The sequence below is a fragment of the Oryctolagus cuniculus genome, chromosome 16, assembly GCF_051225735.1.
Source record: "Oryctolagus cuniculus isolate XC-2025 breed Fujian yellow rabbit chromosome 16, ASM5122573v1, whole genome shotgun sequence".
Classification (NCBI taxonomy): domain Eukaryota; kingdom Metazoa; phylum Chordata; class Mammalia; order Lagomorpha; family Leporidae; genus Oryctolagus; species Oryctolagus cuniculus.
The window spans coordinates 3,269,985-3,276,698 of NC_142882.1; the positions used below are offsets into that span (position 1 = coordinate 3,269,985).

The window sequence follows — 6,714 nt, forward strand, 5'->3', positions numbered from 1 at the left end:
TCTGTGCCTGCCCTGGATACTGGGTGTGTGGGGCTGCCCCTTCCTCTTTTGTCCTTTGGGGAATCTGATGCTGGAATGCTCTTGGCTAAGTGCTGACTGAGACTGGCCCCTCCAGGTTCTCACCTGACAGCCCCCATTGCACCCTGTGAGGCAGTCTATTCGTGTCATATTTAATAGCAGTTTGTCTCTAGGATCTTGCTATCCATAGACTTTGATATCATCAAAGCACCTGGGGGTAGAAAAGATGGGCCAAAATTAGGTTTTTCATCTTGTATTTTTCACCTGGACACAAGACCTCAGCTGCAGAGCCCCAGGGAAGAATGATTCCATACCCCATGGAAGAGGAGGTGGCTTGGCAGAAAGGAGTTAGATTGAAGAGCATTGGTTCAGCTCTCCCGTCCAGTAGAAACACACACAGATGTGCATACATGAATGCAGAAAAATACAATAGGTGTGTGTACCTGCCTAGCACTGAAGGTTCCTCTACAATTGAGTTCTAGGGTTTTGTACAGATTTCCTAAATGCTTCCTTTGCTTTTTCTCATTCCCCTACTGCAGGTTCCCTTCCTTGTGTATTCACTGGTTGATAGTTTGTGCTTTCTTGAGTTACAAAACAGCCTTCATAATGATGGAGATATGGTGATTGCTGATCCCCCCATGTATAGATACATCACTAACAGAAGCATCAATAATCCCATATTCATATGCCAAGTGTAAGTGTCCTTTGCTTTCTTTATATTTTCTGTGGTTGTCCTGTTAGTTATTTCTTGAGGATTCTGAAAATGGTTAGACAAATGCCTAGATAATTGGTGAGATAAAATTCTGTGTCTCTGGCCTGTCCATCCCTTACCTCACATAGAATTTGTTGATAATTTATTTGTGGTCTCGTGATCACATTTCTTTTTCACCTATCTCTGAATTGTGGGATGAGAGACTGCTTCTCCTCATAGAAGAAAAGAGAGGGTATTGTCTTCTCTTCTTCTCCACTATGATCAGCTCAGAAATCCTATAAGCCTCGGCAAAACACTGTCTCCCAACTGATACCGTGAAATGAACACCCTTGTGTTTATTTGAGCTCTTCCTCTTGCTCTGCTCAACTTTTCTGCAAGGCATTTGTTTTTGGGTCCATAGAAATGCTTTTTTTAGAAAAAATCCAATGGAAAATAAAAGATAGACCAAGACAGTATATGTTTCATTACAGACGGTTAACATTTTTGTGTTCAGACAACTACTTAAATATAGATATTTCAAAATATAGGTTATTCTGACTCCTCCCTTAGGTTTTCCTTCCATAGTAAAATATGATAAATATTTTTCCTTTCTGATTATTCAGGCCTAAATATATTTTTTAGGTCTAGCATAATTTTATTTGAAACCAATTTTTGAATGTTCCTCACTTTCTAACTGGCTTCTACCTTAATAATGCAGTCAGTAGGAAGAGAGTACATAGATCTTTGATAGAAGATAGATGTTAAGGCATCGATCTTTGCATTATGATTTAAGCCAATGGATTCCAAGAATCCATAATAATGGACCACATGATTTGTGCAACCAAGCATTTCGTGTGATACAGTATTGTAGGCTTATGTCCGCAGAGCCCTCCACTTTTATGATGATGGATACTAGCCAGTTATAACAATATTATTCCCTTCACATTGATGATCTTAACAGGTGGCCTGAGTTGGTATGTGCAAATAATGCCTCACTGATACTTTTATTTATTAGTACTTGTGCTGGCCTGCTGCACCAGTGGAACAGAACCTGAAGGAGGGAGTGGCAATGAAAAGAGGGACAAAGGTGCAGAGAATGGAGCCAAGACAACAAGGCTGATCAAGGCTCATTTATTCCAGTGTCTCAGTGATATTTATACATAACCAGCTACAGCTCAAAGAAGCACAAAAGATAACAACATACACACGCAGCTTATCAGGCTTCCAGTAACACAGATAATTTTAACACAGTGTTCTTGATCATCATCCTCCTTCAGGATGGGAGTATGTGACTTTTTTTTTTTTGCTGGTCTATGCTTTGTTTATTGCCTTATAGAAAACATTTTACAAAATAAGAAGGTAGACGTCCCCTTTAACATCTTCATGTAAAAATTTCACAGTGCAAGAAAGTGATCACTTTTAAGTATGAAGACATCCAAAGGCAGCCAGTACTTAAGTATAGCACAGAATATTTTTTCTATCACTTTCTTAAAAATGTTGGCACATTACTCACTTGGGTTCTAACAATTAGTGGGTGTCCACTTTCTGTCCTTTGAAACATTTTATATCCATACTGCATATTAATCCTGGTGCTCAAAACAGCTAAGAATCTTGAAAAACCTCTCAGATAGCTCAGATGGCTTGATACCAACTGGTAAAAGATATACCAGAATACTTTGCATGTAATCGTCTGTCCATTACCACAATAACCAAGTATAAAGCTTAAAAAATGCTAAAGGAAAATAATTTCACTTTTCCTTTGCAAATATCATGTCTTAGCTCTTAAGAGAGGACAAACTTTCTTGGAGGGGGAAATATTTTATCAGTAAAAATGTCAGGTTTAAGTTAGTTATTACAAATGTCTCATTTAGGAAAGAAAGTGAACATTTTGATTCAAAAGAGTCTAAAAATTTCATCATTACAAGCTTAATTTAAAGCCAAAAAATTGTAACATGTCAAACTAATATAAATCAGTATATTCTACTGTTTTTCAAAGAATCCATAATTGAGGAACAATAGCTTATGTAAGATACCTGTTTTTTTTTTCTTTTTTGACAGGCAGAGTGGACAGTGAGAGAGAGAGACAGAGAGAAAGGTCTTCCTTTGCTGTGGTTCACCCTCCAATGGCCACCATGGCTGGTGCACTGTGGCTGGCACACTGCGCTGATCGGAAGCCAGGAGCCAGGTGCTTCTCCTGTTCTCCCATGGGGTGCAGGGCCCAAGCACTTGGGTCATCCTCCACTGCACTCCCTGGCCATTGCAAAGAGCTGGCCTGGAAGAGGGGCAACCAGGACAGAATCCGGCACCCTGACTGGGTCTAGAACACAGTGTGCCAGCGCCGCAAGGCAGAGGATTAGCCTAGTGAACCACGGCGCCGGCCTAAGATACCTGTTTCCGACATTTGGTCAGATTCGCTGGTATAAGAAGCCCTAGACAAAGGATACCACCTCTGAGTTTGCAGGTCCTCATTTCTTCAGTGAGGGTGGTAGACTGTGTGCCCTTTAACAGCCCTTCCAACCTACAGGTTTATACAGAATTGTTAACCTTGTGTGATCAAAAGAAAGTGTTTCAACTCAATGTCATTTTCCAGATAAATACAGTTCTCCCATTTAAGTGGCGTGCTTTTCTTTAAATGTTTAGATTTTGCTTTAAAATTTATTTTCAGGGCATCTATCACCTTTAAAAAAGATAAGGTACAACTAACAACACAGCTCTTGCTCTAATCCTATGCAACTTTGGGTCAGGCTCTGTGTGAAAATGAGTGTGGTGCACCTGCTAGCTGCCTTGAAGACCAACAGAGCGACTATGATATATCGAAGTATTTGTAAACTACAAATTACCACATGGATGCAAAGGATTTTCATAAATCTAGGTTGACTTTTCCCTGGTTAAAGAAAAAAATCTGTATTTTAGAAAATAGGCATTCTTTGTCAATACTTAATGCATTTATGATTCTGACTCTGGTTATCTGTCTCTTTTCTTACAATCACTCTGTTCTGTCTCCAATCACTCTTCTAGTTGCACCAGGCCTAGACTCAGTTTCTCTCTCCTGGAGTCCAGAAATCTGACTTTGAAATAGGTGGAAACCACCATAAAGATTGCTGTTACTTTGTCAACTACACTGTCATCACTATGCACTCTACAGAAGTAGTATCATAACTAGACTAGCATCTGACTCACCTAGGAAATGTTTTAAAAACAGCTCTCTGGGCTCCTGCCCACAAGATGCTGATCCAGCAAGTCTGCAGCAGGACCTGGAGAAACTTCTTAAAAGCTGCCCAGGTGATCACCAACAGTCAACTGATTAGGTCCATTTCAAGGATTTACTGCTCTGTCTTCAATTTTTTTCTCTATAATTTTAGCAACTGCCAGGTCATGTTTAATATAAAATTTTCCCTTACATTGATCACCAGCACACTGGAAAAGATTGCCCGTGATCTTGGCTTAAATCCACAGGGAACTAGTCATCACAATCTTTTACAAAAATTTAAGATTATAAATTAATTTCAGAGCTAACAAATGCATGTAGGCAGTGAAAGGTAGCTGGTCCTAGGTTTACATGGTATATTTGTAGTTGGTCACCATCTTATTTCAGTTGTCACTACTCAATAAAGGATAGCAGGAATACTGCCAAATCACAGAAAGATGGCTAACCAACTACACTCAGTATTTATAAAATGCTTCTAGCATACATAAATTAAAAGTATTTAAAAAAAACACAGCTTCCTATAGAAACCCAGACATGCACACTTCTGAAGTCTATGGAAAGAAAAAATTGACCAAAACTACAGGTGTTTAAAAGTATGCCCCATTGACTGGTAGAGATTCATCTTTAGGAGGTTTACCAGGCACAAGTGGAACTCAGCTTCCATTTGTTCTGCAAGAATGACATGTGAAGTATTTGGTATAATGTAGTTCTGAATACCATCCCTTCCAAATTTAACACAAAAGCCAGTTTGTCCCCAGCTAAACTAGGCACTGTGGAATGTTGTCATGTCCTTTGGCTCTTGGCTGGGGACACACCGGTCGTCAGCTTCGTGGTTGGTGTTGTAATCCTTCCAGACAGCCTTGTTATACACAGGCAATCTTTCTATGGATTCTGTGGACAGAGCCTTAATGTAGATCACTGCATCTGTCCCATAACCCTCCAAGGAATACAGCTTTAGGTCTCCCTGGAAGTACTGGGCATAAAGACGGGATATGGGCAATCCATAACCAAAACCAGCCAGGGGCACTGCGCGGGAAGTCCAGGCAAGGTAGGGGTGCAGTTGAATACATGTAGTTGAAGAGTCTGTCAATTTTCCTCAAAGGAACGCCACCTCCTCGGTCACTCACCTTCACAGTCAAATCCTCATTACCCAGTGTGACATGAACTTGAATGGGGAGGGGGGTTAAACACCTTTGTCAGCATGGTGTTCCATGGTTGCTCTCATTACATTCTTGAAAAGTTCAAACACCATGTGATAGAGATGGGACGGTACATAAACCACTTCTATTGGCTGTCCTGGTGATTTTGCATTTAATTCTTCAAGTTCTAGTTCAGGAGAGTTAATATAATACAAATCACACAGATGCCTAGCATTTTCATAGCCATCTTTAATAACTTCAACTACATTGTAGTTTGGATTTATGCTTCCAATGTGCTTTCTTTCTTTCTTTCTTTCTTTCTTTCTTTCTTTCTTTCTTTCTTTCTTTCTTTCTTTCTTTCTTTCTTTTGACAGGCAGAGTGAACAGTGAGAGAGAGAGACAGATAAAAAGGTCTTCCTTTGCCGTTGGTGTGCTGCGGCCAGCGCACCATGCTGATCTAATGGCAGGAGCCAGGTACTTGTCCTGGTCTCCCATGGGGTGCAGGGCCCAAGTACTTGGGCCATCCTCCACTGCACTCCCTGGGCACAGCAGAGAGTGGGCCTGGAAGAGGGGCAAATGGGACAGAATCTGGTGCCCTGACCAGGACTAGAACCCAGTGTGCCAGCGCCGCAAGGCAGAGGATTAGCCTAGTGAGCCGCAGTGCTGGCCCCAATGTGTTTTCGATGAGATGTACTTCCTTTCCCACAAAACAATAAGGGGTGCTGATTGAGCAACATTCTAATTGAAATGTGACTCATGTAGAACCGATCCAAGAAGTACTGAACATTCTGGCTGGTGACACAATCCACCCCGAAGCTCTCCTTGTATTCAATCACTCCCTGAGCCATTGTGGGAATGACGTCATTGTGGCAGTTCCTGATCTGGATCACAGTATCTGTAAAGTCATAAACAGCTTTTGCATCTTTAGCGCCTTTGTCCTTAAAATCAAGAAGCTCCTGAAGGCTCTGGATGTACCAGCTTTGCACCAACTGAACAGATGGCATCCTGAGAAGATTATCTGGAAGGAGACTTATTTCTTTCAGTATATTTGCCAATCTAATAGGCAGCTCCTGCCGCAGAAACATAAACGAAGTCTTTTCGCAAGCATTCACTGATCCGAAGTCCAGGAACTGCTTCATGGAGAGCAGGGATGGCGAGAAGCATGTAGAAGTCGACTTGGCCCAGAATGCCGCTGTCCGCCAACACTGGGCCGGAGCCGGAGCCGGAGTCCGAGGCAAGGCTGCGGTGTCTGCGGGGGCCTATGGCATGCAGCTCCGGGCCCGAGCCGGCCACGGTGGCTCTGCACAGCAGCCGCGCCAGCCTCATGCCAAGCCCCGCTGGAGGAGCTGGAGCCCCAGCACCAGGTCACCACTGGGCGCCTCAGCTGGGCAGTACATAGTATGTGACTTTCTTATCCCAGCAATTCCACAAGCCAAGATTGGCCTTGACTTGTCCAAAGGCTGCCTACATCTCCTCTTTTTTATTTTATTGAGAATGGCCTCTGTCTTAGGTTGCCCTCAGTCATCTCTGTACTTACCATCATTGGTAACTGGCGACTTGGCCTAGAGCCCTGTATTAGGTTGGTACAGGATTCTGAGTGTCTTACCCAGCTCTGAGGATCATTCCAGCTAGGCATTAGGTGAGAGTCAAGGATTGAT

The 6,714-nt window shown here is 42.3% G+C and overlaps 1 pseudogene; it reads right to left on the reverse strand.

The window, feature by feature from the left end:
* Positions 1–4,680: 4,680 nt before the first annotated feature.
* LOC100349217 (pyruvate dehydrogenase (acetyl-transferring) kinase isozyme 1, mitochondrial-like) lies at positions 4,681–6,382 on the reverse strand (annotated as a pseudogene).
* Positions 6,383–6,714: the final 332 nt, after the last annotated feature.